This window comes from Triturus cristatus, chromosome 3_1 (assembly GCF_964204655.1).
Source record: "Triturus cristatus chromosome 3_1, aTriCri1.1, whole genome shotgun sequence".
Taxonomy (NCBI): Eukaryota; Metazoa; Chordata; class Amphibia; order Caudata; family Salamandridae; genus Triturus; species Triturus cristatus.
The window spans coordinates 51,790,686-51,815,089 of record NC_140583.1 but is presented as its reverse complement, the minus strand read 5'-3'; the positions used below and the strand labels follow the sequence as shown (position 1 = coordinate 51,815,089).

General features: G+C 43.4%; 1 protein-coding gene across 3 annotated transcripts in view; it reads left to right on the top strand.

The window, feature by feature from the left end:
- The window catches only part of PRDM11 (PR/SET domain 11), a 357,908-nt gene that overhangs the window by 44,871 nt on the left and 288,633 nt on the right, over positions 1 to 24,404 (top strand). For 2 of the 3 annotated variants that reach the window (XM_085643439.1, XM_085643437.1), the window contains exon 2: positions 3,058 to 3,187. The exons of the other annotated variant lie outside the window; for it this stretch is intronic. The gene's annotated coding sequence lies outside the window, so the exon portion shown is untranslated. The remainder of the gene's footprint in view (positions 1 to 3,057; positions 3,188 to 24,404) is intronic. 3 annotated transcript variants of the gene reach the window in all.

The following is a 24,404-nucleotide window of genomic DNA, read 5'->3' as shown; positions in this document are numbered from 1 at the left end:
CTGGTAGATGGTACACCCACTATGCTCACAATAGTATAGCTAGCCTTAGATAGGAGTATAGATTCAATAATAATAATCACACAGTACTGTTATAATGTTTGAACTGTTTATCTTTTTCACCATTCTTGTAATGCTGGTTACAATGCTTTGTTTCATCCTACTAATAATTGCAGCTCACGAATAAGATTATTGCAATAAACATTTGAAAAGCCAATTCATATCTTCTTTGTGTTTCCCTTGTACATGCAAAGGTAAACAACAAAAGGGTATATCTGTTTCCACAATTTCATTGGGGAATTACAGTGATGATGATCTGACAATGCAGATACCATCTGGTACCCTGTTAAGGTTAGTGGTTCAGATCGGGCACTGTGAAATGGCTAGGAAATGGGCCAAGATAGATCTCTCCCAAGATATCTTTGATGAAGGACGGAGGAAGATATCGACTTCTTAGGAGGGATCTTTGAGCAAGTTGAAAATATCGGCCAGATTCGTAAGGGATTGGGATTAGAAGAAAGACCCTGGTTGGATGTATTGAAAAGAGGTATATCTAGTAGGAAAACCACTAAGTGTAGTCATATGCAGTTGGATCTTATGTATTTTTTTTTCACTGAAGAAGAGGTTTATGGCTTTGCATTTGTCTGTGTAGTGTAGGATAGAAGGATTAGGCATGGGGTTTATGCATTGAGCATTGTGCTAGGCGGGGAGGTCTGCAGTATCTGGACCATGGAGTTCTGCAAAGCATGCATTAAGGAGCACAAGTTGTAATGTTTGGTAGAGGGTCTGTGGTGGTTTGTGGGATTTTTATGAGATTGGGTCTGTGTTGTGCGAATATAGTCTGTATTTTTGTGTGGGCTCGGTCTGGTTGTGCTTGTCGGAATGAGTCGTGAGGGCTGTTGGACTAAGCAAGACCAGCTCTAATTTGGTTGTTGCTTGCTGAGGTTGCAGAGGTGCATGGGTTTTGGCTCAAACCCCTACGTGGGCTAACGGGTCCATATAAGTAACAGTCTTGTGTACGTCCACTTTGCGCCAGGGTCGGCCTAGTGGTGAGATGCGCTAAAGAGTTAACTGAAATAGGGAGAAAGTGGGGGAATGTAGTAATGCCCCTTCTACAGGTTGGATGGTTGGAAATGAAGTCCACTTGTCTGGCTTCTTTTTAAGTACGTAATATGTTAGAATTGGGAATCTGTAGTGTTCCATGTGAATACAATGAAACATGCCTGCACCACACTTATAAGAGGGACCTCCATTTGCTAAATATTTTGACTTTACATTCTGTGTAGCTCCTCTTTCTTGTTTTCTGTTCGATATCCGACCAGACGATGAGATATTTGTGCAACTTTAAAATACTGAGTTCTCCCAAAGAGCACCACCAGAAAGCTTTGCTGTCTTCCCTTTTCACAAAGATGTTTTGGTGCATGATGAGCTTCTGCAACCTTTTTATATAAGTCAGCCCATCGTACTCCAATTAATAGGCAAATTGGTCTTTCTTCATTTTCCGTGATCACTGGTTAAAAGCTATAATTCAACATTTGAGATTCCTTTCTCAAAGTTCAGTAGCCACCGAAATTCATGTAATGTTTATTGCCCTCCATTACTTATATTATGGGGAGCAGTAATCTTACATATAAACATAAATACACTTCATATTATGCTTCACTTGACTCATTGTGTAAATCAGTATTTTCCTTCTTTAGTAGTGATTCTGATGTTTCACAATAAAACATTTTTTAATTACTTCCACTTCTCAAATGTATAGTTCTGCAAAATACCTCAAGTGTCACATAGATAAATTCTCAGGTATTTCTCTTGCTTTCTAGTATGTCTGTGAAAAAAATAATAGATACTTTTTTCAGTTGGAATAAAAATCAATTCAAGTTCCACTATGGTAAGAATTATTGGTGGATCTCCAAGTCTTTAAGTACTTTTGAAAAGTTTATGTGAGATAGATAAATATCTATTGTATGATTAAAATTGTTAACATTTTTGCATAATACATAAAATTAGTTTTAAAAGTTTAAATTGCGCTATTGCATGTTCGCTGTTGAAGAATTAAGTTGCACTACCTTTCTAAGTTGCACACCCAGAGCCCTCCTAGATCCTGATTGTGCCATTAGGAGTTGATAGTTTGTCTCCTCTTACTTACCCCGGTCTCAAGCAAAGATCTACTTAATATATTATTAAGGCCGCTGATAGCCATTATGGCTGTGTCTCTTATATACGTTTGATGTTGTGTGCTGGCATTCATTGCCGGCTGGAGGTGCTCTGTTTAGCTCGTTGATTGCCACCTTTGTGTATTTTAGAAACGTGCAGTCACCTATCGGGATTCTCCCTTTAAGCAGGACTCTACCCCTTTATTGCAAGTTTGGACGTTTCGAAATTTGAAGAGTGACTGGAGCCAAAATGTGTGCAGCACGAGAAATTTGTCAAATACTCATAAAATGTGCTAAGAGATTCTAGTGCTGTTCTACAACACCTACTCGGTGGGCCAAGATTGCTTCCTATTCTCCCATTCCAATATGTCAAATCTAAGCATCATGAGCTGCCTTTTCAGCTGTAGTGACAAAGGTATCTTAGGGTATATTGGCATGGTAGGTGGTCATATAATTGTATGTGAGAACTGTTTATCAACTATTGTTTTGTAATGTAGCCTTTTTAACCCCTTGTGTGCTTCGGATGGCCCTTGGCCGTCCGACGTCACGGTGGGTGTGTGCAGAGAACGGCTGGGGGCCATCCAAACCCCGCCCACTCATTAAAACCCCCACACAGTGCGAAAATTCGTGCAGCGCGGAAGGGGTTAATAGTGGTTCAGTGAACTTTAATGTTTAGATTTATTTTGTGTTTTCCTGCTTCTGGTTTTTATGTTGAAGCTTTACCTAAAAGGCGAGTGTCCATAAGTCTGTTCCATTACAGTTTGCTTCTGAATCTGTTGGTGGTGATATAGTATTGCATGGTTTAGATTTGTTTACAATCTCCAGTCATCTCCTGTTTGGGATTCTCCTTCCACAGCCTTTCTTATTTTATGTCTATTCTTCATTCCCCTTTTCCTTGTAACAGGCTCTCAGGCGTAGTTTGAAACTCAAAGTCCTTAAATAAATTAAACAAACACTTGCAAATGAGAGTGAAGATGCATCAGAAAAAGCTACTTATTCCACTCCAACTCGGCAGGACATTACTTCATTGAGAGGTGAGTGAAACTCTAGGGCCCAATCATGAAATAGTTTCTTAAAGTTTTATCCCTATAAACAGTACAATACAATCACGCTGCAAACATTTTGAGAAATCGTTTTGGTTCCATTGTTCACGTTTCAAGCATGCCAACTGCTATAACTATATAAAAAAATGTCATAGTAAACAAGGCCTCAAAAAATCCACTGGCTATGGCGAGCCAGGTCTAATCAGGACAAGCTATTTTTAGGGACTGCTCCCAATTCTGGCCAGCTAACCACAGGTGTTCTGCTTGATCACATGTGCTGCTTCGTCTTATTTATTTCTTATTTATATATATATCTTTATTTATTTATTCTATTAATAAGTTATTTTAGCCCTCCCTTCTCCAAGCCTCCAGCTTGACTGTTGCTCTCTTGCTCACTCCTCGTTGCTTACCACCAAATTGCTTCTTCCATGCTCCCCCACACCTTGACATCCTTCAAAAATACATATTTTTACAAAACTATTGGTATGCCCAGTAGTGCTACAATCGTTACAACAAACAAATGATGGACGGAATGCTGACAATGCAGACATTCTCCCCCAGTCAAGAGATCTGGGTTAAATCCATCGTTCTTTTGCCCACTGCGCCACCCCAGTTTAGACATGGCCATATGCAAATCAGACTTGACCCTGTGCCTCATGGGAACAGTTCAGCCCGAACTGCCAAGCCATGTCTTCCCTGGACCGGAATCAAGTATCCTAGGACCGGTTTCTGGCTATCAGCCGTCATCAGCTACAATAGTGCTACAATAGCGCTTTAGTGCACACAAAAATTATTTTTCCCAGTTACCGTTTGAAGTGGTATTTACTTTCTTGGAACAGTGAATTAAAAATAAATAATGAAACGGTGCCCACTGCATTCTGTAAGCACGAGCATGCATACACAAACTTACAGAATAACATGTCCTCCAGAGGAGCCATGGCATGTCTGCGCTCATGAATGTTTTATTTTATTGTCCGCTGAATCTCAACAGCATGGACAAACGTATTGGCAAAGTTTGAAAGCAAAAAGGCAAAATGTATTCACTTTACCAATGCCTGTTTCCTAATACAGCTACCCTCAAGCCCATCATCTTGAGCTGATGGAGGGGAGGGAGAGGGGTTCTCTATTTAAGCCTAAATTAGATAGAGTACAGGGATTGTGACAGGGTTATCATTAGATTGCTTGAATATTGCTTGCTTTTTTAAAAATATTTATTTTTATTAACGTTCTTCACGTCCTTCACGTAAATAAGAAGTTTAGTTAGTTTATGGATGCTATATACACTAAATGATGATGCACTTTAATTTTTATAATTATTTTAAAAATGTAGTGGTACAAATAATGCAGGAAAAGTGTTATTTTTAATTTTTATTTTTTTTAAATTAATTTGAAAGTGTTTCCTTTTACCTATTCATGGGAAAACTAATGGTGTAAGAGTTTACTGGTCGAGGTCTTTTTATTGGACATGAGTGAAGACAGGCTGGCACTCCAGAGCGAATGCCTTCAGTTGCCAAATGTGGAAAGTGGATTTCATTATCAAGCTATTGTGTCAAAGGGCATTGATAAATCAAACCAATATGAAGCTGCCAATATCGCTGTCGTCCTCCTACAACTTAAGATTTCCACCGTCACCCGGAACACTGGCTTCAGATTCAGAAGGGGCTCGGATTCCGTGTCTGCTCCACGAGCTGCATGTTGTCCTTTAATAAGAAACTGTAGTTGTTGCTAGTCTTTTATCGTGATGTTTTGGACTCCATGTTGGAGGAACAGTGAGAAGATGTTGACCACACCCCCCAGTGTAGGGATATTTTTTTATAAACATAGGTCAATTCATTCCAGATCTAAAGATCTGTGGAAATAAAAATAAAACAGTGCATCAGCAGTTGGGGCTGTCAGGCTAGCGTTAAAGTGTTAGCTGGGGGTTGAGGGGAAACCCTGAATTTACAAGGTTATTGATGTCGGGTTTTATTAAAGGGTGACATCTGGGTAATGGGATATTGCGCTACCTGAGCCAGACAGAGACTTAGATTGACATTTGTGGGTTCAATCAAAATTTGCAGCTTGATAACGTCTGTCATGAAGCTTTGCATCAACCTAACTTCACTACAAAACTATTCACAAGTTTTTATTCATGTTTCTTGTGTGTGTGTGATCCACTTGGTATAACATTTCTTTTTTTTTTTCATGTATATACAATTCTTCTAAGAATCATTATTGCACTGCTTTCTTTTTAATCAGTCGCAAAGTTTCTCACTAGTGAAAGACTTGTGTTGATTATCATGCTATATCATTATTCCAGGCCCTTCATACTAAAGCATGGTCTGCATTTAAACATTAGACCTCCCATCTCTCCTGAAAATGGTACCAAACATTGATAATGTCTCTAAACCCCTTTCATACAGGCATTAGTAATGAGTTCAGTGCATGAAAGTGGAGCAGTGTAACTTTTATTTTTATATCACATATTCGTCAACCAGTTTTTATAAGCCAGCCTACCAGTGGCAACTATATCATTTTCAATGTCTGATGGACATGAGAAGGCTTTTGAAATGTACTTTGCCCATGCATCCCTTTGCTGTCATTGGACCAATTAGTATATGTGATTACACAAGCACTGACATGTTGGCTTGATGATGCTTGCACAGTGAAACTGCCTAGTGACACAGTTGTTAACTGCCTTCAGGGAACTGAGAAAAAACAGATGTCCCCTGTTATGAATCCCATTAAATGTGGTCGGCTTTGTAGCCCCATGGAAAGGGCATGACAAAAGATCTCTTAATCAGAAGTATTATGGCTGATTGTTAGGCCAAGAATTTAGCTTTTTTTAAAAAAAAAATTATTTTTTAATATTGCAAATGTGGTAGTAGTGAATCTCTTCGTGTGGACGCTTCTCACATCATTTTGTAGCGTGGAATGCAGAGGGGTTAATTATCTCATAATGCTTGTTTTATGTCAGTTGTGGTACCACATGGTCAGTGTTAAATGTCTTTTCGGTTACTTGGACCATCTTCCTCCTTATAAATTTCTCTGTTGCCCCTGAGCTTGATGTTCAAGGGCATGGAAGTGTCCATTGACCAGTAAGCAGGTAATGTATTCTGAACATTAAAACCTGATCCATTCTGGACATTCACACTCTTATCAAACTGTAATCCTTTGTCTTTACAGTTATTTTTCATATTAATCCATTGAGATCAGTGGTATTTCCTTTTCGCCCTCTAATGGGTAAACAAATGCAACACAAACCCGATTGATGACCATAAAGGACTTTACCAAATGTAGGATGGGGTATAATCCTCAAAATCTTACAGATGTTGGGAAAAAAATTGCAAAGCTTTATATGTAGATGCATCTCTGAAATTCTCGCGGTGAGGTTGGGGAGGCCCCAAGACTAAACTGAAAATTGCCTTCTGGATCAACAATGCTGCAAGAGTGTCTTTGAGTGCTTCATAAGAGAGCATTTGCATGTTTGGGTGATAACCATTATATCTCTGTTCTTGGCAGTCATGCGGTTAAAATGGAGATTATTGCAAAAAGATCAGTCTCTGCTTGTAGTGAGATGGGTAGTGACTGATTCACACTCACATTAGTGAATCTGCAGGTCTAGAAGTACTCTTATAAACTGTTGCAGAATTACTACTTTTTGCAATTCATAGATACTTCTACTAATACATTAGGAAAGTTGTGCCAGTCTACGGTTTCCAGGAATTCTGAAAGTTGTTACTTGCCGGGGACATAGTATACATATAGTCAGAGGAGCAACTAGAGTCAAAGTTCGGGGGGGGGGCTAAGAAAACATTTCGGGGGGGGGGCTGATTCTTCAAGCAAAAGGCAGAGTGGAGCTGCAGGGGCTCTAACCAGGGGGGGAAACCGTCAAAGCCTCATTAACAAGCAAAAGGTCTTTTAAAGACCTGTGAAGTACTCTGGTGCGGCTGTGTGTGTGCCCGGGAAGCTGTCTCATCCCAGGCAGCCAAACACTACGGGGGTGGGGCTGAAGCCCTTTGAGTCCAATGGGCATTGCGCGCCTGCATATAGTATAATTCCCTATGTGTGAAAGAGCCCTGCTGTGACTTTTTTGTTTGTTTTATATTTTATCCCCAGAGATGTGTTTAGATTTTCCATTCCACTTATCATCCTATTATGGGTTCTGGCTCTTTGGGTGCCGGTCTTCAGCCCTGCACTGAATAAACAACTTCGCAAGGAAATCGATTGATAATAAACTTTGAGAACCAGTCAGCTATGTACTAATTAAAAACAAAAAAACTATATTCGCAAAATTCCAAATCCTTTATAATCCACTAATGTGATTTCAACTGATATATTGTAGACAACCAGGTACACCAAGGATTCTAATGCCAATAAAGACGCCAACGTTTTATGTTTTTGTCAAGTGTGTAGTTGAAATTAAGTGCATCCTCAATTATATTAAATGCTGATTATAGATATTGGTTAGCCCAACTAATAGAACCACAACATTGCATTTATTCCAGGTAGACATCAGGCTGCAGTTCCTCTCAGTCGAAACTAAAAATAAAAGACTCCTTTTCCAACCACTCTGCTTTGGTTTTTGGATGCGAGAGCAGGAAACCTGCTGTCGCTTCCAAAAACCAAAGCAGAGTCTTTACAAGTTTAGGACTCTCTAGTACAAGACCCTGATGGTTAAATAAGATATCTGAAAGAAACACGTAGAGATAGATTCCTTACCTTAGAATTACCTCCAGGCGTCAGGCTGGATCCGGAAAGTTTTTGTCAGCAGTACCCCTGCACGTCGGTAGGTGGCGTCGTGCTGCTCCGCGTCCGTCGTCGCCGTAGTGATCGCCAGGATGACGTCGCAGGCAGTACTTGGACGCCTCCCACGCGTGCTGATGTCAGGTTTTTTTTTTCCGCGCCAGCAAGCGCAGATCCGGGAAGAGCTAGTACCCCCAGTCATCTTTTGACTGAGTTTTTTCAAGGCCTTTTGTCTCAATTTCTACGAGTCGATCGACTCCTGGTGTCTTAGGGATGCCCGGGTTTAAGAACTGTGGAGACTGTCATCGCATGATGTCGGTGACTGACCCACACCGAGTGCATCTCTACTGCCTGGGGCGCGACCACGACTCCTAGTCGTACCCCGACTGCCGGGCCATGGTGCCGAAAACTTTGCAGGAGCGGTCCTGAAAGTTTCTGGAAGTCCGGCAGTCGGCTCCACGCAGTTCAAGGTACCGGTCCCTCTGGATCTAAGTCTTCGCACTCTGGGTCAGGTAAGTCGAAGCATTCCCAAAAAAAGTTGAAGAAGCGTTGTCGCTCTTCGACTTCCCCTGGCCTGTCACGGCTGAGGGTGCGGGCGGTGCCACCCCCATGGCACCGGCTGAGCTTGTGTCGTCGCCGCCGGCCTACCCGCCCTTCCCGGGTCCAGCGGCGACACCTGCTCAGGTGCAAGAGTTTCTTGCTGTCATGGCCTGACTCTTTGGGCCATCTGGCCCCGCCGGTGCACCTCTTGGCCCCGAGGGCCTGACCGGGGGTCCTGTTGTTCCTTCTCCGAGGGCTCCAGCCGCGTTGTCGCCGACGGCTCCAGCACCGCAGGCCCCCATGGGATCCGGACACCAGTCGACGCCGGTTAACCTTGTTACGCCTCCACGTACGTCGACCCCACCGGCACCGCTTCCGACTTCGTCAGCTCCTCAGAATGTCAGAGTCCCTGGTTTCAGACCTGAACTGGACATGGAGCCAGATTGGTGTCGATCGATGCTGATTCCGGTGCTGATGGGATTTGTTCCCTATGTCCGCCATCTGTATCTGAGGACCCTCTCGTACAGGATTGTGCTTATGATCTGGACTGGGCAAAGGATTTGGGGGAAGCCAGTGGTCTTGACACATCGCCGGACCCTGACACGCTGTCTCCTCCTACTGTGGCTACAGAGGAGGGAGCAGGTTACCCAGTGGTGTTGCGTAGGGCGGCCGAGGCCCTCCACCTCAAACTCCCTACAGTGGCCGTCAGGACGAACATCCTGGCAGAAGTGCTTCAACCGGCAGCAACCTCTTCGGAGCCCTTGCTGCCATTTAATGACACACTTTCTGACGTTCTTTTGGGCACCTGGTCCAGGCCCAACACAGGGGCTCCTGTGCACAGGAACGTGGCCCGATGCCATCGCCCGGCTCCGGGCGACCCTCTCTTCCTCCCTCAACACCCTACTCCTGAGAGCTTGGTTGTCCAGGCCTCTGCGTCCCAAAGCACGTTCCCTTCTGCACCTCCGGATAGGGAATCCAAAAAGCTGGAGCAGCTTGGCAAGAAGCGGTTTTCATCTGCCAGCATAGGACTGCAGTCGGTAAACACCGCATGCCTCTTGGGCCGTTATTCCCACTCTCTGTGGGACACTGTTGCGTAGGTGCTGCCTAGCTGTCCGGAGGAGGTCCAGACAGTACTCACTCAAGCTGTTGCTGCTGGGAGAGACGCAGCTAAGTTCACCACTCGTTGTGAGCTTGACACCGCCGACTCGCTGGGGCAGGGCGATTTCCACGACGGTGGCGCCTAGGCGTCACGCCTGGCTGAGAACTGGCTTTTCGGGGGGATGTCCAGAATACCCTGATGGACATGCCCTTTGATGGCATTCGCCTTTTTGACAATAAGGCAGATAGTGCGCTGGAGCGCTTTAGGACTCACAGGCTACGGCCAAGTCCTTGGGCCTGTCGGCCACTCGGCCTCCTCCACCTTCTGCCTTTTGCTCCTTTCATGTCCGCGGAAGGGGCGCCCCACTACGTTCGCAGAGCCAACAGGCCGGCACGGCAACAACCTCAGCGCAGACGTGGTGACCGTCGAGGCGGTTCAGGGGGCCAGCGGGCAGGTCAGTCCACCTCCACCCCCGCGGCATCCACTGCTAAGCCTTCCTAGTCCGTCCTTTCAGATCCATCAAATGCAAGTGGGTGGACGGGTTCGCCATCATGTCCCCCACTGGCGCACCATCACATCGGACCAGTGGGTGCTGCAAATTGTCCGAAGGGGCTACTCCCTCCCCTTTGAGACTACCCCTCCAGCCATGCCTCAGTACCACCGCATGTCGGGGGATCACTTGGCACTTCTCCAGCAGGAAGTTGCGGCCCTCTTGGCCAAGGGGGCCATCGAGCGCGTTCTGACACCCGAAGTAGGTCGTGGCTGTTCTTCCCACTACTTCGTGGTTCCAAAGTAGGACAAGGGCCTGCGTCCTATCTTAGACCTTCGAACCTCAACGGTTTCCTCCGGAAGGAGAGGTTTAAGATGCTCACATTGGCTCAGGTCTTGTCTGCCCTAGACCCGCAAGACTGGATGGTAGCGTTGGACTTGCAGGACGCCTATTTTCATATTCCCGTCCTGCCGGCCTGCCGGCCCACCGGCGATACCCGCGGTTCACGTTTGGCCAAAAGCACTTTCAGTTCACCGTGCTCCCTTTTGGCCTTACCAGCGCCCCTCGGTTGTTCACGAAAGTGATGGCGGTGGTCGCAGCTCATCTGCGCAGATCATGGGTTTCAGTCTTCTCCTATCTCGACGACTGGCTGTTGAAGGCGGGCTCGCCCCAGGTAGTCGTCTCCCACCTCCAGACTACGGCCGACCTCCTGCATTTGCTGGGGTTCTCCATCAAAGTGCTTTTCATCGGAGCGGTTCTGGACACAGCGCAGTTTCGGGTTTATCCTCCCGAACAGCTAGTCGGGGATGTTCGGGCTATGATTCCGATCTTTCAGCCCTTGTCCTGGGTTTCGGTCAGGATGACCCTGAGGCTGCTGGGCCTCCTGGCCTCTTGCATCCTGATGATCAACCATGCCAGATGGCATACGCGGGGTCTGCAGTGGGACCTGGATTTCCAGTGGGTGCAGCATCAGGGGGACCTGTCCGGACACGTCCAGATCTCGGAGGGCACTGCCCAGCAGTTGCAGTGGTGGCTCATGAACCAACATTGGGTCAGCGACAGATCCCTCTCCCTTCCCCAACTGAAGCACACAGTGGTAACGGATGCGTCCCTCCTGGGATGGAGTGGCCACATGGAAGCAGTGGAGATCAGAGGCCTCTGGTCTCCGGCGGAGTCCAAGCTCCATATCAACCTTCTGGAGCTTCGAGAGATCCATCTTGCACTGAAGGCATTCCTTCCCTCTGTCAAGGGGAGCGTAGTGCCGGTGTTCACGTACAACACCACCACCATGTGGTATTACAACGAGCAGGGCGGGGTGGGGTCGTGGACCCTATGTCAGGAGGCTCTGCGCCTCTGGACATGGCTGGAACATCAGGGCATTTCCCTGGTGGTTCAACACCTGGCAGGTTCACTGAACGCCTGGGCAGACGAGCTCAGCAGCAGGTGCATGATGGATCACTAATGGTGTATTCACTCGGAGGTGGCACAAGGTCTCTTTCAACAGTGGGGAGAGGCTTGGTTAGATGAATTCGCCACCGAAGAAAACGCACAATATCAGCAGTTCTGCGCGTTGGAATTTCCAAGGCGGCACTCACTCGGAGACGCTTTTCGTCGCGAGTGGAGTTGCGGTCTATTGTACGCCTTTACGACTTCTGCCCAGAGTGCTGAAGATCAAACGCGACCGGACCCAAGTCATTCTTGTGGCGCCAGACTGGGCTCGAAGAGTTTGGTATCCCGAGCTACTCAGTTTGAGCGTGGATCCCCCGATTCGTCTGCCTCTTTGGGAGGATCTTCTGTCGCAGCAACAGGGGCCGGTCATGCACCCGAACCTGTCCAGTCTCCACCTCCTTACGTGGAGATTGAGCGGCGGCATTTGATATCATTTGACTTGCCTCATGAAGTCTGTGAGGTCATTCTGGGAGCCAGGTTTCCCTCCACTAAAGTGGTATACGCCTGCAGGTGGAACAAATTTGTGGCATGGAGCACAGCAAAGGATGTGGATCACCTTTCTGCCCCTCTTTCCGAGGTCCTTTTGTTCGTTCTTTCTTTGGCCCGGTAGGGCTCTGCTTTGGGCACTATTAAAGGCTATCTTTCTGCTATTTCGGCCTTTCTCAGACTACCTAATCAGCCCTCTCTTTTCAAGTCCCCTGTTGTAAATAGATTTGTCAAAGGCATTACACACCATTTCCCTCCTATTCCGTTTGTGATGCCACAGTGGGACTTGAATCTAGTTCTAACTTATCTGATGTTAGCTCCTTTCGAGCCTCTTCACAACTGTCCTCTTCGTCTTTTGACTCTGAAGACTGCCTTCCTGGTTGCCATCACCTCCGCTAGGCAAGTGAGTGAGCTCCAGGCTCTTTCTTGTACGCCTCCTTTCCTTTCCATTCATCTGGACAAGGTGTTGCTCGGGCCCCGGCCTTCCTTTTTACCAAAAGTCGTCACGGCCTTTCCTATTGGGCAGACTGTTACCTTGCCCACTTTCTTCCCGCCTCCACATCCTTCCAGAGAGGAAGAAAGGCTCCACTGTCTGGCCCCAAAATGTGCGCTTTTGTTATACCTCCACTGCACATATACCTCCACTGCACACAACAGTTCTGGGGGGACAACCAACTCTTGGTTGGCTACGTTGGCACCAAGAAAGGTCAGGTGTTGCACAAGAGGACTATCTCCTGCTGGGTTGTCTTGTGCATCAAAGCCTGTTACTCTTTGGCTAAAAAAGAGCCTCCGGTGGGCTGCGTGCTCATTACACTCGAGCAACTGCAGCCACTACTGCATTGGGACTGGGTGTCCCCCTGCAAGATATCTGTCGGGCAGCTACGTGGGCCTCGCTGCACACGTTTACAAAACATTATTTCCTGGACAGCCAAGTCCGGAGAGATGGCTTTTTTTGGCCGTTCTGTTCTCCAGGACTTTCTGGTGTAATCTTGGTTCACCGATCCACCACCGGGGTTGGTATTGTTGGGGTATCTATTCTAAGTTAAGGAATCTATCACTACGTATTTCTTTCAGATGAACAGGTTACTCACCTTCGGTAACGATGTATCTGTAAGAAACATTAGTAGTCCTAGATTCCTTACCACCCCACCGATCCTCCCCGTTCTGCAAACTGATCTCTAGGGTGAAGGTCATCCCTTTCAGGGCCCTAGTTTCAAGGCACCAGTGGTCAGTATCTTCCATGGCTCTGCGTTCCTGGCGCGGAAAGTAGTGTACAGAACTGACGGCGCACGTGGGCGGCGTTTAAGTACTGCCCGCGACGTCATCCCGCCGATCACGACGCGGACGACGGACGTGGAGCTGCACGACGCCACCTACCAACGCGCAGGGGTACTGCTGACGAAAACATTCTGGATCCAGCCTGACGCCTGGGGGTAATTCTAAGGTAAGGAATCTATCACTACTAATGTTTCTTACAGATACATCGTTACTGAAGGTGAGTAACTTGTTCTACTGAATGTATAGTATTGATCTCCGTTTTGTGCAATTGTGTCACAAACGTTTAGCACTATGGGTGTGAGATTTATTTTAGTAAACAGAATGAAAGAATATGATGATAAAAGACTATGGAGTACATTTGTTCGTAAGATAAATTAAATAAGTTCTCGTGATAGATGTTTTGAGACGCTATGTGAACCAAAAGATATTTAAGAAGAAAAGATATCTGATGTCAGAAAGAGGTTCATTTATTAGTACTACTTACTCAGTGTCAAACTGGCCTAATTTAATTTGTTTGCCCTGCTCTTCAATTATGTCAGTAGAATTGGTTGAGGCCGATATGTTTGCAATTATCCATTCTTTCAGCCTCCACTGTATTGCACTCACTTTATATACCTCCAAATAAAATATTCTGTATTGGAATTTGTGACTTTTTAAAGTGTTCTCTAAAGTTGTATTAATGGTGTATTAGTTGGTATGCTATAAAGGGTGTTAATGTTGAAGTTGGCATTTTGCTTTCTTATGTACTGAGACATTCGAACGTTGTTGTTACTTTGTTGTATATAAAAGAAATTGTCTAAGTTTTGCACATTCTGTATTGATGGTATGAAAGACACTTAAATACTTTTGGTACAATATTCTTCTGCTTAAGGGAATTTGTTTTAAATGGAAGCCTTATAACCTTGGATATTTTTTATGACTGATCAATGGATGAGATGGTGTGTACTTCATTATGTATAAATAAACTGTATATTTTGCACTGATGGCACAAACAGCACTGTATGTACTCTTGGGTACAATATGCTGCTGCTTTTAAATGAAAGTTTTACAACCTAGGATATTTCTTATGATTGTTGGATGTATTGGAGGGGTGGATTGCGTTCTTATGTGTACACATTTGTAGTTTTGTCTCATTGCATGTATAAATCTGAAGATTTTATGTGGACCTCTTCGGAGTTGCATAACCTAAATAACAATAAACTTGAAACTGCTTAAAGAATTGCAATAATTATTGGCTAATTGGACAACACTCATACCAGTTTGAACTGACTTATACATTATCATCCGGGAGGTTTGATGGAGCTAATATCCCTGCAACAAAGATCTTGCTGGAGGTGACCTATGACCTACAGGTCGAGTGTTTTAATAATCATTTATTTTACAATATTTAATATAAAAAAGTTTTCAATGCCTCGGGCACGTATCAAAACAATAAATTCACGAACATCAGCTAACTTAGCTTAAGAAGGAATTCTCCTATAGGTCATACAACATCAGCAGCACATCTACACTGAGTACTAAAGAACCCTGACCTATAGTTTGTGTCTAGTGAGTGCCTCAATGCCACCTTTTAGAATTGGAAGCATATTGTAGCATGGTGAGAGTCTGACCCTTCCATGTCCTTTTTACTGCAGCAATACTTCATTCAGGTCCCTGCTAGTGCTTTATAAGAAAATTTGATTCATACATTTATTGACCAACTGTAGATGTATGTGGAACAGTAAAACACTGGTGTGGTGCTATAGGTAAAAAGGATAAGCACTATTAAATAGTCAATGCAACAGCCTCTGATTCCAGTCATACAATTCCCTATTACATAAGCATCATTCTACCAATGACACATCTGCTAAACCTATTCAGAAATAGAGTATAGAATGACAACGCCCCTCCTTGAATATGAAGACAAAATCCAATATTGTAGAACGTTGAACTTGTAGAATGGAAAAACTGGACTAATACACAAGAAAACTAATAAATATCTCAATCCTAATAGCTTGGTATAATCACCACACTGATCATATCTTAGAATCGTACTACCCTGCAAGTCAGCACACCTTCCTAGAGCAACAATGTCTGTTTTTTCAAACTCATTTGTTGTGTTCTGCATAAACAGTGTACCAGATTTTCATCCTTACTCTCCAATTTACTTCCCAACCTACCAACCTTGCTCCAAGTTCACAAAGCGTCCCTTGACAGACGTAAATCTCAAAGGCTCAGAAAAGATGGAACCCATTTGCATCCTTGAGTGGTTTCTTGACACTAACCCAGTACCCACTTTGCAATGCTTACTGATTAACCGTATTACTCTGTTTATGGTAACTTTTATATTAGAGCACCCTCTGTGCTCCCTCTCTTGGACAAAGTCACACTGTGTTTACTCCGCAGCCACACTTTGAAAAATTGGGTTGCAGGTAACTTTCTATGGGCTCAAATTCTCTTAACACTCTTCCTCCAGCCCTCCCCACACATGCCGTCTGTACACCATCCTTGTCAACACTGTTGATCCTTTCTGGAAGGTAATTTGACTGTGGAGAATATAGTGCCATATGCCGATGAACAACTCCTCTACTTCTCAAAAAGTCACACATCTCTCCCAACACCTGAGCATCATTGTCATAAGTTGTTCTGGCACTGCTTTCTGCATAAACCTTACCTTTACCAATGGCAGCTTCCTGTAGCACAATAAATATAGTCCACGATGTTAAGGATAAACTGCTGATCCACAGATAATACTTCAAAAGATCCCAAAATATCCAAACCAAGTTTGCGTCATAGTTTCTCTGACATACTCTGTGCACTCAAACTCTTCTGATCATTTTAGCTTTGTTGCTATCTGCACACTATACTCCATTTTGAAACAACTTTTTCCCCCACTTACTGATCCATCGTCTGCTACCATGTCTTCCTGCTCCCATAATGCCCCAAACTGATCGATTTATCCCTCAAAAAGTTAGGGTAATCACAGTTGCACATCAATTCAATTTGTCCTCAACAAGACAAAGCTCATCTCTTATCTTCCAAAAACACTTCAAAATCTCATTAGTCAAAGACACACCTGGGAACCCTCTTAGGATTCTTTCATTTCAGTCTCCTCTGCATCCCATCACGTTCTGCACTGTTGTAGCCAACCTGAATCCTAGATTTTGACATTTTTATAACTTTTACAAAACAAATTTGGACCAAGGGTTACTGATCATTCCCCAAACTTGAATAAAGTAACCCCAAAAAAGAATTTGAGATGCACCTGATCCAGCAGCAACCAAACACTCTACTCTCAATCAGAAATTGTTTTTGGGGTTTTGCTCAACTCCTCTAAATACCCTAGAAGCAACATCAATCGCTGTCTCCTTATCATCCACAATTTGGGTAAAACCTGCCTAAACCCTACCCACTGGCTTGCATCTGGAGTATTATGGCTTGGCGGTGTGCCTTTGCTGATCTCCATTTTTATCATCTGAAAAGACTTTTCAAGTTCTGTCTCCCAAATAATAGGACACTTCTTTTCAATCAATTCCTTAACAATCTTAGTTGGGTAAGTTCATCTCGAACCTTTAGCACTCTGTAAGCCCAAAAATAAACGTTTTCTTTATCCTTTTATACCGCTACCCGATCGACTCATGTGAAATCACCTAACCTAAATGATGGCAGAATCTTGAAATGAAACTTATCTGCTTTTTTGCCACTGTGAAACCCTTTTACTTTATGTTCAACACCCTCTCCAAAATGTTGTGCTTCTCTGCACAGTCCCCAATAGTTAAAATATCATGAAAGAACATGGTATTATGAATCCTCCCTACCACATTCTTTATCACTCACTGGCATTACGCAAAACTCCTGCCACTTTGCAAGTTTCTAAAAATTGTCTCTCTCTCTTACACACTCTATAGTGATACATGCTAGCTTGGGTCTATGTTTGTCATTATACTTTTTAATGCCCTTGTACGTCCTACTAATATAGTTTCTCACTACATCGGTAGGAATTTTTTTTACTACAACTCCCTCTATCAACTATCATGTATTACTTTAAGTTTTTGCACCCCTTCTTCCTCGTTAACTCAAAAGGTGAAAAAATGGAAGTGACATTTCTCATAGTTCCATCCATAAATACAAACTGTTTGTATGGTTGACTTTTCTAGTTCTCACCTGCTGTCATAGCTAATTTTACAGCACCTTTCAATACACAATTAAATCTGAACTAGGCCATTTCCTGTGGTTGTAAGGGGTAGTTAATCTAGGTTTAATTTACACTCTTTCCAAATAAGATTTAGCCTTATTGGATGTAAATTGCACGCTATTGTCCTTTATTAATACTAAAGGTACACCCTTACAAGAAACTACCTAATTCATAAATTCGAGGATAGTCGACATTCACTCAGTATACAATCTTGATAACTGGTCGTTGTGAAAAATGATCTATAATGGCAACAATGTACTTTTTATGAGGTCAGTTCGACCCATGATATTAAGTGGTATGATTTTTCAACTCTTCTCACGATCGGTAATATTTTTTTAAAGATCTAAATCTCCATTTATCCAGTCTTTCTTGAATAGAAAGGTTCAAGTAAGCATTTCAACTTGATCTCTTTTGAATTCTGCTTCAAGATTTCTAAGTCTTCAATGCAAAGGTAGTTTTTAAAGGCAGACATATACTCACCAAGTAGTTCATCTTTTCCCTGTTTACTCTGACATAATTTGTAGGGTGTAATACCTATGCATAGGTTTTAGCACAAACCTGCTACGGATGCGGTAACTGCATGGACAAGAAGGGGGTTGTAGGATGACTTTTACTATACTCCAGACAATGGTTATATTGCATTTGTTGTTTTTGGGAACCTTCAACATTATACAGTACTCAGACATTGCAAATGGGATTGTGTTGGAGCCGGAGGTAGTGTGTGTGTGTTGGGGGGTGTTGGGGGGTGGGGTGGACTACAAGTGATTTTATTTGTTAAAAAATATTGTATTTTTTCTGTATATGTAAGCATTGGTATCATGATTATGTAAATGGCACTAAAAAACTATATACTCAAAACATTCTTTAGTGCACGATAATTGCCAAAATCAGTAATCGCTCCATTAAACACATTGCTGTCACTGTCCTCAAGTGCTTTAGTTTTTTAATTGTAGACCTTTATATCTGCATGGCCAGTTAAATGTAAATACATCTCTTTTTCTGTTCCTGGGATATATTTTCTCCTTTCACAGTTGCCAGTTATTTTAAATATATACTTTACATTCCAACTACTTCATACCATGATCACTAACAGGCCAGACTGGCTGCAGTGGGATAATTGAAGAATTTTGTGACACCATACTAAAGTTATCAAATGGACTAGTTCAGTGCCCTTGCTTCACATAAAAGGACTAGTTCACTTTTGCTTCTTTCCCACTAGGTAGACCCACATAGAAACCTGCATGATCCAAAAATTAGTCCCTGAAGAATATTTAGAATGATACCATGAAGATAATCAATTCTAAATAGAAAGTGTAAAATCAGCCTGTTTCCTCTGCCATAGAACAGTACCCTAAAGGAGGGCGACCATGTGATACAGAAATTGCTGGAACATTTCTGTGAGGAAAAGGAATAAAAATCTGATTGAGCCTAAGAAGCTCCTACGCTTGTTAAATTGCTGGAAAAGCCCTTTTCAGAATGTCAGATACTTTGGGTCACGGTACATGACCTCATACAATGTGATGCTGGGCACACACGTTACACAACGCCACCTAGAATGTGTATTGGAAAGCTTGTGCTCCCAGCAAGCCTATCCAGGAACATGCATAGACCATTACCATTGTGAGCAAGCAGCGACGTGGACAACAGACATCACAGAAAGCGGGAGGGCAGGAGGGGAGAAGTAACACTACGGAGGAGGGCAAAAGCACTCAGATAAGATAGTGACATGGGGTGAGAAGCATACGAGGGAGATGTCCGGCGAACACATGCAGTCATATGGAGTACTTAAACTAAAAGAAGTAGTAGTTCTCAAAGTGGGAGCAGTAGACTGAGGTCACAAGTACTTGGGCCATGCTCCAGGGGAGGGTCAAACACAAGAAGAGGAAGTAAAGTTGGCATGTGCTGACTAAAGAGAATCCAGCAAATGAGTGGCTATGCAGTCAACCAACGGTAAGCAATGGGCAGGATCTAAGCCGACTAAGTTAACAAAAGGTCTCGCGTGTGACCATGCATGGGCTGTCAGAGGGTGCATATAAAGGAAGAGCACGACGAAGCTGCAGCTTAAACGAAAACAGGGTCTGGACCTGCAACAAAGGCGCTAATATTGCTGCACTTAGGAACACCCCCTTAACTCCTGCAAAGGCAGCACAATGTGCTTAATTTGCTTGAAGTTGACCAAAGCCTCCAAGGGTGTTACATTTGTGCCACCAAGAGAGGTGTTTGGCTAGTTGAAAGTGCTACTGGGGCCAGTACTTTTGCACGTGGGCTTAGATGTGTAGGGACCCTGTTGGTTGGACCTAAAGCAGGAGTTGTGACAATGGAAATGTAGAAATTAGACTCTAGGACATGTTGTTCACTGTAATGCTTTATTGACAACAGTACAGACACATTCTTATATTGTGATGTCACTTTTACAGGTGGAGGGAGAGGGGAGAGTGTTTGTGATACGTTCAGTGCTTGTTGGGAGTGTAAACTGTCCTTAGGGCGTCACCAAAGGTATTACTATTGACCTTATTGTATAGATTTGTAATTTAATGCATAGTATTTAGTAGTGTATGCATAAAAAAGTACTTTTCTTTTTTTATAAGAATAAAACACTGTCTGGGCATTCATTTGAGTGTTATTGTGTACATGTGAGCACACTTCCTCGGGCCTGAGAAATCTAAACGGCCACTTGCTATAGCAACTTGGATGTTATCAGGGCAAGCTATTTTAGGGCCTACTGGCCACTTGTGGTGAGCTGACAAAGAATAGGTGTTCTTTTCACTCAGAAAGTAAATGAGCAGTAAACAGATTTTAAATATTGGTTTTATCTTGTCACATTTGCTCTGTCTTCATAGAGAGAGATCAGATGTCAGCTTATATCTTCTTTGCTGCTTATATTAGCCTGGTATTTATGTGTATTTCTCTGACTGCAAATTTGGAGAATTTTGTAAAGTGAACTGTCTGACAGTTGTGCTGTGCAAAGTGTGTGAAATAAACTGTAGGATGTCAGGGTTCTTAACACATTGAAATAGCTTATAATTAAGGCTCCCTGTTTCCCGTTTTTACAGATAAATACAGACAAAACATTTATTTTCTTGTCTGTATTTATTTTTAAATGTGGATAAAAACGGAAATTGGGTTACTTTTTGAGTAATTCTAAATACTGTCTGCCATGACTGCCACCAGGCCAATAGCAGTGTGGATTTATAGGTAAGTGGGCTAAAAAAGAAAGGAATTTTAGTAAAGAGGCTTTAACAGCAGTAGATATGCACAAGGTTGATACTGAAATTTGAAAATTTACTTAAAAGTGCATTAATTAATCTTCTGCAGATGTTTACGGCATTGAAATCTAGTAGGCATTCATGCATGAGTGTATATTTAATGGTCAAATAAATGTGGAAATATACTAATTTCAGCTTAATTTTTCCACAAAACCCTAAATAAATATGGATAAATACAGATAAAAATGTTAAAAAATAGATACCATAAAACCGGGAGCCCCACTTATAATTGAACTGTGCAAACATTACAAAATATATTTCAGTAGTTCGGAAAAGCACATTTTTTGTAATTCTGTGTGATGGAAACAAAGATTTTAATAGGCTGAAACAAAACGGAACACTTTGCTTGGTGATATACAAGTTAAATATTTTTGCTGAAAGCCAGTTTTCACAGATTAATGTTTACACGTTGCATAGTGTTCTCAGTAAAACTGCATGTTATTGGAAATGTTGTGGCCATTTCAATGAGAACATGTGCTGCCTGTAGATATCAGTGCGCTATCACATCATGCTTAGTAATATATTTATTAAAAGTCAGGTTTAAAACAAACTATTTAATCAAGTTTTTTTTTTTGTACAACAAAATTGCTGAACTTACATATTTTAAGGTGCTCTCCTACATGATGATAAAAAAGGAGATTCTGAAAATGAAATATTTGCCTAATAACACACAATTTGAGACCAGATTACTTGTCAAGTACCTTACAGTTAGAGTAGATTATTTTAGTCACTAGACTTGCAGGTCTGTTAACCGTTTTATTATTTGTTTGATGCCTGCTACCTCCTGGGTGGGCCTAGGACTGCTCTCCTTTGCTATCCTGCGAGAGTGCCACATTGGGGTACTTGGTTCCCAGTAAAGGGAAAGTTGAAAACCTATTGCTTGAGAAGGAGTAAGTAAGTAATTTTAAATTGTATGTAGTTAATTACAACCATTACAAAAAGATCATCAAAATGTCAATAAAATCACTAACAGCAATTATATTTAAAAAAGGAAAATCAGATCAAACAATTTTGCCCATAAAATCACATCAGCAATTGTGTTTAAAAAAGAAGGAAAGGGAAAAGAAAAGGATTTGACCAATTCCAGAGATTCGAAATTCATCGTAATTAATCAGTGTTGATCGATAAACAGGTTGTTGCTCAAATATTGGCTGCTTTTGTCCCTTTTCTAAAGTCTTGTGTAAGTTGGTGTGTAGTGCCAGTTTTGCTGAACTACTACATCGTTGCTGGAATTATAAGTTAAAATGCAATCCTACGATGCAGATCTCCTTACGGGTGTTGTGTGCGAAAAGTACCAATATGCATGAATCCTTGGCTATACTACTGTAGTCCTGAGCAAAAATGCAGGTATAAACTGAATGTTACAAGACCTCAAATTCCTGAGCGATATCCTGTGCATTATATGCTTTAAAGCCAAGTAAATTCTGGAATGATCGCGGTCTGCTGTCTCATGTTAAGATCATGTACAAATAACTAGTATTCATTCGCTTATGGTTCGGAAAGACACGTGCGCGCTGGCGCTGTGTTTGATTTAGATAATAGTGCGCTAACTTTCTGCAGTAATTTGGCTGCCCTGCATGAGGTCTGAAGAGATTTGCCGCTCAATAGATGCATGATGGCCGGTCGACATAATCGAACTTGTGAAGTACGGTGTGCTTGGAAGTATGTATTGCCGTCTCAGATTATTCATAGCTGAGCAGATGCACACTAGATGGATGAGAGACTCTTCTGCTTGGCCACATAGTCTACAATGCATGGTTGGCCAGGATTGTTTCCATTTTGGTAACTGATCTTTTGTCGTGAAAGCTCCCAACCGAATCAATAGTAGCTGATGCTGGGTCAATGGAGTAATGTGCTGAACAAGGTACGGATGGGGCAATCTAGTCTCATATGCGGTTAAGACCATCCAACCATGTTGTTTTCTTCATTAGGGCAGCTTTATCCATTATTCAGGCCTTTTGTTTTGCTGCGTTGTTGAATTTTTTTTTTTCAAATGCATTTGCAATTGCTTGCGAAGGACTTTAGCCAAGATGGCGGATGAAGAGGAGCTCTAAGAATGAGCTCCGCTGGCTAGGGATCGAAATTGGTTATAATATCCCTGATAGCCTCACCATGACAAGGTAACTTCAAGGCAACGTCAATACAACCGTACAAAGAAATCATACAACATCACCGATACATAGGCAGCATCACGTACGGCATAGTCAATGACTTCGAAGAGACACCTGTGGCCGTGCTGGTCAAGACTTCGGCGGACTGGCAAGTGGGCGCAGATCAGGAACGAGACAGTCGCTGTGGGAGAGGATTCAGACCTTGGCACTGGCCAGACTTCCCGCTCTGCAGAAAGTGGACCGTGAGCCCGTAGAGTACACCCCAGCAGGGTCCGTGATCATTCAGAGGTGGTGATCGGCCCCTCGGTCCTGGCTTCAACCACATTGCCGGAGGAGGCAGGCAGGTCCCCGGGAGTTTCATCACTTCAGGGGCTGTGTCTGGGGCAGGTGGGGACCATCTCTCCCTGCCTCCCTCGCCTATGTAACTTCGAGACTCAAGGTTGCGGCTGTATGCGGCCATCGGTGGCGGAGTGCTATTCCCCGGAAGGTCATCGCTGCAGGGGCTCTGCTTCTGGCGGGTGACGACCCTCTCTCATTACTTCCTTTGCTCGCAAACTCCAGGCTTTGTGGAGCCAGATGTTGATGCGCACGTTGATCGGAAGTGGAGTGCAGTTCTCCGGTTTGGTCTTCGCTGAAATACAGGACACGTAGTGTGTGAAGCGCTCATGACCTAGACAGAAGAGACAGTCTCTCGGCGTGTTGCACCCGTCGTTTGTAACTGACACTGGGTTCAGTGTCCTTGATCACTATAACTCCGTGGCATTTCCCTTTGGCATTCCATCAGGAAAGTGGACACAGGATCTGATGATGAGCCCACGGAATATAGCAAGTAAGATTAAGTCTTACTTAGGTACAGTCACTAACTTTGACTCTGAATGGTGGTCGGGGAAGCTAGATCTTTGGATTTGACATTGCTATTGGTCATTTGATAGCCCCCTCGTACAGGCATTTAATTCTATTTCTTTTGCACAATTATTGTGGTGTTGACCCAATGGGTGTGGAAAAGTAGGTCTGTTATCTTGCCATTCACTCCGCCATTTTGAGCTATACCCTTCATGACTGACCTTCTCTCTCTTTCACGATCACTCTGGAGCTCTACTTTTGACCTCCCACATTCCTGCACAGACGCTCACACCCTGTTCGTGCTTTGACCTGCCACAAACTGACCAGCCCATGCTCAACCAGTCGGACAGGGAGTTTCCCAGATGTTTATCGTCCTCACCCTGCACACTATGCCCTGCAGGCGTCCAACAGCTACCATCTGCAGGCCTATCAGATTGACCTCTGCTTGCTGTGTAATCATTCCTCCCGCCTGTACCCTGCAGGGGTTCAACAACTACCATCTGCGGACTTATCTGATCGAACTTTACTTGTCGTATAAACATGATTTTCGCCTACACCCTGCAGGGGCCTCACCGCTACCATCTGTGGACTTATCAGATTAACCTTTGTTTGACATATAATCATGCATTTTTCACCTATGCCCTGCAGGGGCCAAACAGCCACCACCTGCTGATTGTATCATAACTGACCATTGCTTGTCTGTAAATTATTGGTGTTTGTTATTTTTCACCTAGCACGCACAGGGTG